The following is a 12,958-nucleotide window of genomic DNA, read 5'->3' on the forward strand; positions in this document are numbered from 1 at the left end:
TTAAGGTCAGAAAATGGAGCTACTACCTCGGTTACTTTAAAACCCGAGGTAATAGCACAATATTGCACTGGTTAAAAGCAATAGCCGAAGTATAAAGTGCTCATCAACGACCTCGGTTCCTTGAAGAACCGATGCCTTAGGCCTGGCATAGCAGAGCTGTCAGTGGTTCAGGCGAAAAGCCTAACTTGCAGAGGATTTCAGGCGAAAAGCCTGACATGCACAAGTGTATAGGCATCGGTTGCCTAGTAAACCGAAGCAATAAGGCTTTTCAAAAAGTTGTCTCTGATTTGCAGTGATTTGTACAAAGGTATATGTCTCGGGTGTCTTATCAACCGAGGCAGTACAACCATTCCGCTTCGAGTGCACTCGTAATCGAGGTATATAGGGTTGTACGCTTCGGTTTTTCTTAAACGAAACATATATGGCGCCTTCGAAAGTATTTTTTTACTAGTGATAAGTCAAATTGACCGATCTAATCGCTCTAACTTTTATTCAAGGTCTAGCATAGTGAGAGAACAAAAATTTAGTTTGAAAGATTACTAGAAATACCCAAATTAAAGTGTATAAAATAATATCGTCATCTACCCCTTAAATTTTATATTATGTACCCTCTGTTAAAGAAAATAATTATGATATATTCATAATTAATAGTACCATTTGATTGGTAACTGGTTACTTAATTGTTTATAAAGACATAAGTGATTAGTTATTGTTATAAAAGGATCTTAACGACGGCACATGGAAGCTTTGTTTTCCAAAATAAGATACCGTGACAGAAAAAACTCACTTAAATAGTGGATCGTCTCTATCAAACTTTATCATTTCCATGAATACTACCGCTAACTAGCATAGCCATGTTTGTACGTAATTAATTACCATTTTCAATCACTTCGAATATTTGCTGTTTCACTGGCAGGCTCAGAACAATGGTTCTGATCCAGCTCCTTTTTTATACTTCGTGAATCCTATGTTCTCTTAGGAATATTCATCACAATGTTGGGGGTTGAGACAAATACCATTAACCTTATCCTGAGACAAAATACATATAATTTATCACACAACTTACAATGTGTGTGAGACTTCAAAAAATATCAAACTCAACTCTCGCTTACTAATGGCTGCTTCTGGATTACTGTTTAGGATCATTTTGTTCATCCTAATCATCGCCATTGCAATAACAAATGCTCACACTCAGTCTTTTGAGTGTCCCAACTTCAGTTCAACTTGTATAAAGCACCTTAAGCTAGAAGGGAGTGCTTCTACCTCAGGTTCTGCTATCCAACTCACAGAAGAGAACGCAATATCCCCAAGCAAATCGTTTGGGAGCGCAGGGCGAGTCACGTATGCTGAACGAATAAACCTTAGGGACAATAGTTCAAATGAACCAAGAGACTTCATTACCAACTTTTCCTTTGTTGTTTCCTCAAATCAGAGTATCTATGGAGATGGTTTGGCATTCTTCCTTGCAAGCCCAAATCTTCCATCCACAGATAAGTTACAGCTAAGAGGAGGAAGTCTTGGGGTTGGCCTAACGGATGGTAATCGTGAGCTCTTCTGGTTAGGTTATCGATTCCTGGCAGTGGAGTTTGACACTTTCAGAAACCCATGGGACCCAGTTGGTGCTCATGTAGGAATAAATATCAATGACATGGAGTCTAAAATTTTTGAGACATGGTGGATAGATATGACACATAGGAAGGTTTGTAACTGTAGTATTGTATACGATTCTAGGAACAGTATTTTGAATGTCTCTTACACTGGATACAAATTAAGCGATGGGAAAGTGAGAAAGACTACACAACATCTTTCATACTCTGTCGATATAAGGCAGGAATTACCAGACTCCGTTGTTGTTGGCATATCAGCTGCAACTGGAAGATATTCTGAACAGCATGCCTTGCTCTCATGGTCGTTTAGCATCACCCCACCAAGTACGGACGATAAAGAAAAGGAAGGGAAGCCTGTCATGATAACATTGAAGGGAATAGGAATTGGTGCTGTCTTGTTTTTGAGTTTGTTAGGAATGGTTGAGATTTCATTGAGGATGATTGCCAAGAGAAAGGAAGTAGGTCACACTTCAAAGGCCACTTCTGATCCAAAGATGGAAGATAAATTACAAATGAGCACTGGACCCAAGAAGATTAGCTATCATGAATTGGAAACTGCAACCAACAACTTTGATGAGACGAATAAGCTTGGGCATGGAGGGTTTGGTGGTGTTTATAAAGGCTATTTCAAAGACTCCAACACCTATGCTGCTATAAAGAGGATATCAGCAGATTCTAAGCAGGGTGTAGAACAATACACTGCAGAAGTGACGATTATTAGCCAATTGAGGCACAGGAATTTGGTGAAACTCACTGGTTGGTGCCACAAGAAGAAAGATTTTCTCTTGATATACGAGTACATGGAAAATGGCAGCTTAGACTCTCAACTTTTTCGGGGAGAAAGTATATTACCCTTGGAAGTGAGGTACAACATAGCGTTGGGCTTGGCCTCAGCATTGCTTTACCTACAAGAAGAATGGGAGAAATGTGTGCTTCATAGGGACATCAAATCAAGCAACATAATGTTGGACTCCAACTTCAATCCCAAGCTTGGTGACTTTGGCCTAGCTAGGTTGGTGGATCATGATAAAGGGTCAGAAACCACAGACGTGGCTGGGACCATGGGTTACTTAGCTCCTGAGTACATGAACACAGGCCAGGCTCGAAAAGAGTCAGATATATTCAGTTTTGGGGTTGTTGTGTTGGAGATAGCCACTGGAAGAAAAGCCATTCACCACAAACACATGGAGGGTGAGGTATCAGTGGTTGAGTGGGTGTGGAAGCTATACGAATTGGGAAATCTGCTTGCAGCAGCAGATGAAAACCTACTTGGGGAATTTGATGTGAAGCAAATGGAATGTTTACTGGTAGTTGGTCTTTGGTGTGCTAATCCAGATTCAGCATCCAGACCTGCAATAAGGCAAGTGATTAACGTCCTTAACTCTGAATCTTCTTTACCAATTCTTCCACAGCAGATCCCAGTTTCATGAAGCCTTGTTTGAACTTCCATAGTTAGGCAAGCTTATCCAGGTTAAAGGACGAACTCTGAATGATTCAGTTTAATGTTGAGTCTTAAACCTAGATGCAACTGTAGGAGGGGTAGGTCTGTGATGTAAACATATTGAAGCTTTAAGGGTGCTGGGCACAGAATGTCTTTTATTCTTAATGTTCAATGTATAATTGTTGTACATGAATTTGGAGCATTCCAAATACTGCGTTTAATGCAATGCAATTCTTTGCCGATAAAAAAGAGGGTATTTGTGCTGGAACCTTCCAATACTATTTTAATGAAAAATTAGATACCAAATTTCAGCATGTATGGGTTATTTTTTCTTTTACACATCATGCCGTGTATGCTAAATGTAAAAAAAAATAGGGTTTTCAGTTATTTTTTCTTCCAATACTATTTTTTCTTTTGGTCTCTAACCCTAACATTTACGATGACTCAGAAAGGCGTGGTGAGACGGAGACTCAAATAGAAGCTATAGCGCTGGCGACAAAGCGTGATGGTGAGAGAAACATTGAAGGAAAGGGTTGTGCTAGTGTCGCCATCGACACAATTGGTGGCCATTATTATAGGCAATAGTGGTGGTCTAATGGTTATGACTACGAACAGTGTGGTAGGAGAGCCGTGCCACTTTCAATCTAGACAAGGAATGGAAAGGGAAAAAGGCTATAACAGTGCCACCTTCAGCGGCAACCTTGGATACTTTTGTTTGCCATAAATAGAGAAAGGGAAGTTTCCCACGCATGAATAAAGAAGAATATGGATTCTCAATTTTGGCCTTACAAATTTAAAGTATTTTTTTTTTAATTTTAATAAATTGAAATATGTATTAGCAACCGATTTTTTTTGGCAGTAATTGAAAGATGTATTGTCCATAATAAATTCATTACTAAAATTCATTGTTAATTAAAATTTCAAAACACATGATAAAATTCACCAATAACTTAAATTTATGGACAAATTATTTTTCATCTTGTCGAAAATTTAATGAATTTTTGTAGTGGTATGTTATGAATTCTATAGTGTTCATCAAGTATGTGTTAGATACTCTTAGTTATTAGATGTTTTAGTACCATTTAGACACTTAAAGAATAACGTTTAACAATTCTAATGTATTATCCCAGACAATTAAGTATTATTTCATTTTAGATGTTATGTTAAATTTTAAACAAAGATTTGGTTAGACGATCTTGTCTTAACATATTGTTTTTACTCTCCCAAAATTTTCGTTTAAGATTCGTTATATTTGAAACAAAGATGGGTAAAGGGAACAAAGACACTTCCTCTTCAATGTCCCACTCCACACAAAAGGAGTCAATCCAACTCTAGGTTGTTTTTGTCCCCAGTGCCTATAATTTATGTATTTATCATAGGGATTGTACCATATGGACCGGCCGATCCGAAAACAATCTCGAGACTCAGCCAACCATTGGTGTTTTTCTCATCTCTTACCCTCAACAGCATGGGAGGGCGACTGTTCGCGTAGAAATTCACCTCACCCGCTGTGTAACTTGACCGCCCAATCCCTCCATCCTGGTGAGTAATGCCGGTTTACCGTACGGACGGCCGTTCAAGACTGACCGATAGGCAAATCAAGTAGTTAAGATAAAGATTAAGGTAAATTAGGATTAGAGCTATTGGGCTGAAGTTGGACCGTGATTAACTTTTCACTACTCCCAAGCCCATAGCAGAAACTATAAATAGAGGTCAGAGGTGAGTTGTAGGCACGTTGCATTTACTACGATTCATTATTGTTTCATCAAATCACAAACAGTTTCCGTACTGACTTTGGCATCGAAGAATCTTTGACAGGTTCCCCCGGACGGTAGGAGCCGACAACGGACATCAAGTAAAAGAGAAGGCATTGTGGAGGCATTTGGTAACTTAGTCCCAAATAATCGAAACAGGGATGTTTTCAACTTCTCATAATTTGACTTTCTGGTATCGACATTTCCTACATAGTTTACAAACACTTTTATAGCTTTTGCACTATGGATAAATTTTCTATACATAGTTTACAAACACTTTTATTCAATTCACATATCTCACCATCCACTATAAGTAAAACTTCTCAACGAACATTTTGAGGATTTGCCATGAATCTTCTAACCACTCTAATATCATGAGCTAAATTCAATCTACTACACATTGTATCATACATGATGCTCCCTACTCCATCAACAGTACTCCATCAACATATGATCGATACTAACTAAATCAAGTCGACACTGGTTAACTCAATAATAAAACTCTAACAATAATTTTATTTATTTTTAGTATTTATATTTATTTAATTTATTATTACTTCATTAACAATAATTTTTTTATTATTTATATAACTTAGAGTTTATTATCTTTAATATTCAGTCAAGTTAGTGTAAAATTTATATGAATGCAAATGTGTTGTTGTTGCAATAAATAAGAACTATAGATCATTCTTAATCCAATGGCCTAGATTTAATGATAGCTAATCTCCTCACTTATAATTTTCTTCTCTCACTTCTTCATATAAATTTGGTCACACTTGTTTTCTTCATTCACATTTCCCTCATCTACTTCATTCACACTCATACTCTTTGTTCAAACTCATATTCCCTTATCCATATTCATCTCATTCATCTACATTCATTTCCTTCATTTATACTATCTCTTTTGATTCAATTTTTTTTCCTCTACTTTGTTGTTTGTGTTTTATTTTTTTGTTGGAGATAGATGTGTTTTACAATAAACATTATTTTCTAAAATTAATATCATTAGAGTCAGCTACACCAATTCAAATTAAATTAATACTAAAATATATTTTATTAAGTTTGGTTAACCTAAAAGTAAATTAAATAAATTTTAAAACAAAACTGCATTATTGTGAGTTTAACCAACACTAAATTTCTTTAATTAATAATTCATTAATAATTCATTAATAATTCATAGTGGTCCCATTGTTGTTAGTTAAGTAATTTAAGTGGTCTCCGTTTGCATTTGAGTTGTAGGGATTGGGATGTTTGGGGAAAGGTTTGAGGTAGTGGTCCACCATGGTGGGACCTTGTGAAAATAAATCCCCTTTAAGTACATAGATGGAGAGATTGTTGTGTGGGACGTTGATCCCGATAAGTGGAGTTTTTTTGAAATAGTAGGTGCACTAAAAGTTTAGATGTCAATTACAAACACTTTGCATGTATTTTGATGTTATAAAAACCTCCTGAACTATGTAGTATGTTGATGCAGTTGACTTTTGATGAACTAATTTACTTATGTATATTCACAACTGATGTGATAAACTTTTATGACTTACTTTGATGGTCATGTGATGAAATTTTATTATGTACTTTGTACGTCCACTTTAATTATGTAGTTAAGGAAAGTTTACTTGTGTTAGTATATTATGGCAGAGATGCTACATGCGTTGATATCAATTTGGGACCAAAAGTTACAGTTTTAAATTCAAAAGGGGACCACATTGGACATTTTAAAATGAAAGTGGATACTAAATTTAACATTTCACATAAACACCTTCACATTACACCGACTTTCACTTTCACATTACATGAACATGAACATTCACCTACACTTCAACCTAAACATTGATTTTCACCTTCACATTGATATGAACATAAACACTGACCTAGACCTCAACATAAACATTGACCCAACTACGAAGATCAACCTAAACAGACCCACATTGTCACAGTGTTCACCACAATAACAACACACATAGCTCCAAGTAACAATTTTATACTTTTCTGCAACTTTTGGACTAAAATTTCCAGCTCACATATCCTCCTCCTTTGCCTGACAATTTCACCATCTCTTTCGTCATTATTTTCTTCATTACACCATTTGAAAAAGTTACAGTACACCCCTCTTGCAGATCTACCCTGTTATGCACCAAATGAGCCACCAAAATTGGTTCTAACTCAATAATCTATGAACAAATAAATTCCAAAATAAAATGACAAGGGTATTTAAAAAACCTTGTAATGACGACATCCCCAAAATTGTCTCCCAGCATTCTGTGCAATTCTCGCCACTTTGCTCACAGCATAATCACCACATTTGCAATGAGGGATTATCCCACCTCCCCTCCAACCACCATCATTTGCGGATTGCGAATTTCTTTCCCACCCAGTTTTGGAACAAGATGAACAACCTTGAGAAGAAGCCATTTCTATCTAGCAACAACCACTGTGGTAAAAAAAGGCGAACAACTTGCACGGACCCTAATCACCCCTTTTATTACACACAAAAACCTCAACTTAAAATATTTTCACCACCTCACTTCACTTCTCACTCTCAGTGTCACGTAATCATCAAACATAACAACTCACTCAGATTTCACCACAGTGGTATCAGCACCGTTATGTTTTTAATGGCGTCCACGAAAATGATCGAAATGAACATTTTTAAACAAAATATGAGACCTTACTGAACTTTTTCATAATGTAGGACCATTTTGAACAAAAACTCCAAAAGTTGGGATCAAATGATGTATTAAACCAATAATAAATGTATTATAACAAAATATTAAAAAAAAAAATTGTATTAAAATATCTTTTTCCTTCGTTACATTATCGTCAGATGTTATTGCACATACAGTATTTTATGTTTTTGATAATTGTAATATTGTAGCATCTTTATTACTTTAAGCAACACAAATAACTTTTTCTCCAAACAATTTTAAGAAGTTATTTTTAGTATAGTTTCCATAAATTCTATAATCTCACTCTCAAAAGCATTTTATACGAAGTTAAACAAGTAGACCTACAACATGAAAATCAACCAAGTATTGTCTTACATAAAATAAGAGAAAAAAAATCTCTATCATCCTACATCCCAGGTGGGAGACTATCATGGTTCAACCGAATTTGGGCATTTTAACCAGCCAGACATGCCTGCTCATCTTTTTTATCGATTGGTGAGTTGTGTACGTGGGAAAATTCGTCACAACTTGGATAAACACAAAGTAATTATTATTCTTATACTAAGCAAATTACAGTTAGAGACAAAAATAACTTTGTTGTTAACGGAATATTCACGAAACTACAAGACCCATAATGTAATTGCATAAAACAAAGTACGAGGAGAAGAAATCGTGAGATAAAGGGAAAATTAAAAACAACAAAAGATAAATACTCAGCTAATAGTCTTCGAAGTGCAGACTACAACATACTCATAATGGCAGGTGGTGATTGGCGTTTTGGTCTTTATGCAATCACTCTGGGGTTTTGTTATGCAAGAGGAACCTTTGTGTTCCTCTTGATAATCCCTCTTGAAAAGGCTCATTCACAACCATTTTCTTTTGAATACAAGTTCAGAAACGCTGCGGACGTAGAAAAGCTAAACCTTGAAGGAAATGTTTCTGTTTCAAATTCTGGCATCCACCTTGCAGTGGACTCAAACCATGGAGGAACTGGGAGTGTTGGGCGAGTAACAAGTCCCCAGCTTATCAAACTATGGGACAAGACATCGGAGGAACAAGGAAGCTTCGTTACCCAGTTTTCCTTTATGATCATCCCAAACAAGAGTTCTCGTGGAGACGGTTTTGCTTTCTTTATAGCAAACCCTAACCTCCTAAAGGTGAATGCAACGGATGAAATAAAGCGTGGAGGCCTTGGCATTGGTCTGGTGAATGACTCAGCACCTCGCTCAACCAGATTTAATGATTATCGATACGTGGCTGTGGAGTTTGACACTTTCTCAAACGATTGGGACCCTCGGGACCCACATGTTGGTGTGAATGTAAACTCTATGCGCTCTGAGGTAGTGGAGAATTGGAGAACAGATACTACTTCAAGAGGCCCTTATAAGTGTACCATTGAGTACCACTCCCGAGATCATTGGCTGACCATTTCTTTCACTGGAATCATGCCCAATGGAAAGCGAGTAACACAGCACCTTCTTTACCACATTGATTTGGGAAACTACTTAGACGAGAGGGTTGTTGTAGGTATATCAGCTGCAACAGGAGATGGATTTGATCAGTATACCTTGCTGGAATGGTCATTTAGTGAAATAACAATTAATGATAAGAAAGAGTTCGACAAGACAATGTTGTGGGAGGGAATAGGATTTGGTTTAGGTGGGGCTACGAGTTTCTTCGTGTTGCTCCTCCTTGTATTGAGGAAGAGGGGCGAGAAAGAAAAGGAAGAAGCCACTTCAGAAACCTCTTCGGATTTGAAAATGGATGATGCGTTCAAAATGGGCACTGGACCTAAGGAGATCAGATACGAGGTTTTGGTATCTGCGACAAACAACTTTAAAGAGAGACACAAGCTGAGGCAATGTCTTTACAAAGGTTATTTCAAAGACATAAACACTTATGCTGCAATACAGAGAATATCAGCTGGTTCATCACATGGTGTGAAGGAATATGCAGCGGAAGCAAGGATCATTAGCCAATTGAGGCACAGGAATTTGGTGAAACTCATCGGTTGGTGCCACAAGAAGAATCATCTCTTTCTGATATATGACTACATGCCAAATGGCAGCTTGTATTCTCATCTTTTTCATGGGGAGAGTATCTTATCGTGGCATTTGAGGTACAACATAGCTCTAGGCTTGGCCTCAGCATTGTTTTACCTACAAGAAGAGTTTGAAAAATGTGTGTTTCATAGAGACATCAAATCAAGCAACATAATGTTGGACTCTAATTTCAGTGCTAAGCTTGGGAATTTTGGCCTGTCAAGGCTTGAGGGTCGTAAGAAAGGGTCAAAAACAACAGTTATGGCTGGAACAACGGGTTACCTTGACCCAGAATATATTATCACAGGCAAGGCTAGAAAGGAATCTGATATGTTCAGCTTTGGGGTTGTTTTGTTGGAGGTAGCAAGTGGAAGAAAAGCCATTGATCAAGAAGAGAAAGAGGGTCAACCTCAAGTATCACTAGTTGAGTGGGTGTGGGAGCTCTATAGACTTAGAAATCTCCTTGCAGCAGCAGATCCAAACCTGAATGGGGAATTTGATGTGCAGCAAATGGAATGCTTGCTTGTTGCTGGTATTTGGTGTGCTAATTCAGATAGCAAGACAAGGCCCTCTATAAGGCAAGTGATTAAGGTGCTTAACTTTGAAGCTCCTTTTCCTGTTCTCCATCACCACCTATCTCCCTCCAACAACAACAGATGAGTTGTTTTTCACATTATGGTCTTCCTTAAAGGATACCAGTTACTTAGAGATGAACAGAAATTAGTCATCATGTTCTTTCTTATTCCCTTTTCACTTGAGCTCAATTCATTTGTAAATGGCATTATATAACTATCAAATAATTCAATTCACGTTATAAATCATACTGCATATATTTGCTCATGACGAATTCATTTATGATTTTTACTTAAGATGTATTGTTAGCACTGTATATATTTGAATAATTGTTTGTCCCTTCATACAACTTACTTCACACATCATAAAGAGAAAAATTCATTAAATACTATTGGATTTTTTAAAATATTGAAATACCACCACTCGTATCCTTGGAAAGGTTATACAATATTTAACTTTTTTCCCCTTTTTTCATTTAAATAAATGGTCGTCCCTATTAGCCTTATTGATAAAATTGAGTTCACGGATATGAATTGCGTTTTATTTATTAAAACTAAATGAATAAAAAGTATTAATTTTTTTTGTCAATAATAACAAATATAATAAAAAATAAGTAGATTGTTCCCATTTATATATAAAAATATATGTAAAGAAACAAACAAACCATGTGAATGTCTCCATCCTATTTGGACCTTCCGATCTTTATATTATAGTCTTGGCATTGAGTTATAATTATACTTGTTTTGTTCGACTCCAAAAGGATTATAAAGAAGGATTGTTACTTTTTTATAATGCTTAATTTTTTCTATTACTTAATTTATTAATTTTTATTATTATTATGTCATTACATGAAATTTTCCATATAATATTTAATTTTGGAGATAAAAAATAATTAATTATTATAGTGATCATTTAAATACTAATTTATGAATTAAAAATTATTAGTATCTAAAATAGTCTTTATCAAAAATCAATTCAGATACTAATTCCTTAGATAGCTAAAACCTTGGTAACTAATATAATAATAATCAATTTAAAGACCAATTCACAATCCAAATATAATTTTTTATTCATTATAAAAATTATTTTAGATACTAATAATATTTAGTTTTAAAATTGGTATCTACATACTAAAAAGAATAAAATATTTATAATTGTTAAAATTATAAATTTTAGCAATTAAAAATCATTATAAACGAAATTTGTAAGGGTTAAAATGACTGTAAAAAGTACATGTCAATAATTGACATGAATAATTTACTGCAAGTATTTTTGTCAGAAAAAAAGAAGAAAAATCTAGCAATTAAAAACGCGCGTAAAATTTATTTTTTTATAATCTTTTATCAAACTGTCATAAAATATATTATATATCGTTCTCTTCCCTGTTTTATCTTTTATTAATTATCTTTCCCTAAATTTAAAATAAATAATTAAATTATCTATTTTATTTAAAATAATATTTTAAGATGATAAAAATAGTATTGTTAATTAAATATTCATTTAACCTAAACATGATAATTTTTTTTATATACACACAATTACATACGTTATAAAGCAACTAATTAATCTAAAGTCAAAATGACAAAAATAAGAAATGAAATAAGTCATCAAATGACAGACTTGAAATATTTTACATTCAAGTTTTACATGTTTATCAGGATGATAGAAATAAAAGGGTTTCATTCAAATTTTACATGTCGCTCTCAACGTAGCTTTAAAGCCACCCATCCAACCATATGACATGCTCGTTCCTCATCATCACCATCGGTGAACTTCTCAAACTCTATTTTGTAATATGAATATCTTCTCGTATATGCCCTGCACCTGCACATCTATAGAGATAAAATAGAAAAATTTCAGTATCTAACCTTTGATGTGTAAATTCAGTGAAAGAGTAATGATTTAAATACGAAACTTAAGAAATTCGAATAAACATGAGATAAAACATAAAATTAAAAATAGATACAAACTAAAATAGTTACAATTTACAAACAACGTCCAAAAGAAATTATATTAAAAATAAAGTTGACAAAGACAAGATAAAAGTACACTAATAAAAAAACAACGGGAAGAATTATTTTTTTATAACTGACTTAATTAAGATAAAGTTAAAAGTCAATTCATTTTTATTTATTATAAAAATATCAAAGCACCCACATCATTAAAATCAATTTATTATAAAAAAAATGGTTAAATATATTTTTAATTCTTAAATTATAATTTTTTTTTTTTTAATTTTGATCAATTTTCATCTCTTCATTAATAAAGACTCAGATGCAGTTCTCCATGACACCATTAGTTTGTTTTTTTAGACACATGGCTAAAAGTGTATGATGTTCTCAAAACACGTGTATAGTTAATGTTTCAAATAAAAAATAGGTTTTACTTTTCACTTCATTTTTTTTTCTTCCTTATAAAGTTAGGGCTAATCTCCCAAATCTCAAAGTCACGGGTTTATCACTAAGCATCATCTTCTTCACCCTCCACCCACACCATCATTCCAAACCCCCTTTCCCTAATTTTGAAAGAAAATTGAAAATCACTCAACATTTGTGCTCACATCAAAGTGTCCCTTTTATGTCTCCATTGTCCAACATTCATCACCAACACGCAACCAAAACTTCACTCTTGGCTTTTAAAATCTTCATACCTAACGCTACTCTTAACCTAAACCAAATTCCTCTTCTTTCCTGATCAATTCACCTTCATCACATGTATAATCAAACAGATCATCATCACAAGTCAAAGAGCAACAAAGAGTCAATAAAACGTTGACACAATTGTTATTATTTGACTACTAGCGCGGTTGTTACTATTTGACTTTTCCTTAGAACTAAAACATTTGTTTGACATATCTTGAGACTTAAAAATACTC

At 34.6% G+C, this 12,958-nt stretch overlaps 2 pseudogenes; both read left to right on the plus strand.

Moving 5' to 3' along the window:
* Positions 1-1,114: 1,114 nt before the first annotated feature.
* Positions 1,115-3,037, plus strand: LOC124829843 (L-type lectin-domain containing receptor kinase IX.1 pseudogene; annotated as a pseudogene).
* A 5,186-nt stretch (positions 3,038-8,223) lies between these two features.
* Positions 8,224-10,170, plus strand: LOC124829842 (L-type lectin-domain containing receptor kinase IX.1 pseudogene; annotated as a pseudogene).
* Positions 10,171-12,958: the final 2,788 nt, after the last annotated feature.

This window comes from Vigna umbellata, chromosome 1 (assembly GCF_029865625.1).
Source record: "Vigna umbellata cultivar VRB3 chromosome 1, Vumbellata_1.0, whole genome shotgun sequence".
NCBI lineage: Eukaryota > Viridiplantae > Streptophyta > Magnoliopsida > Fabales > Fabaceae > Vigna > Vigna umbellata.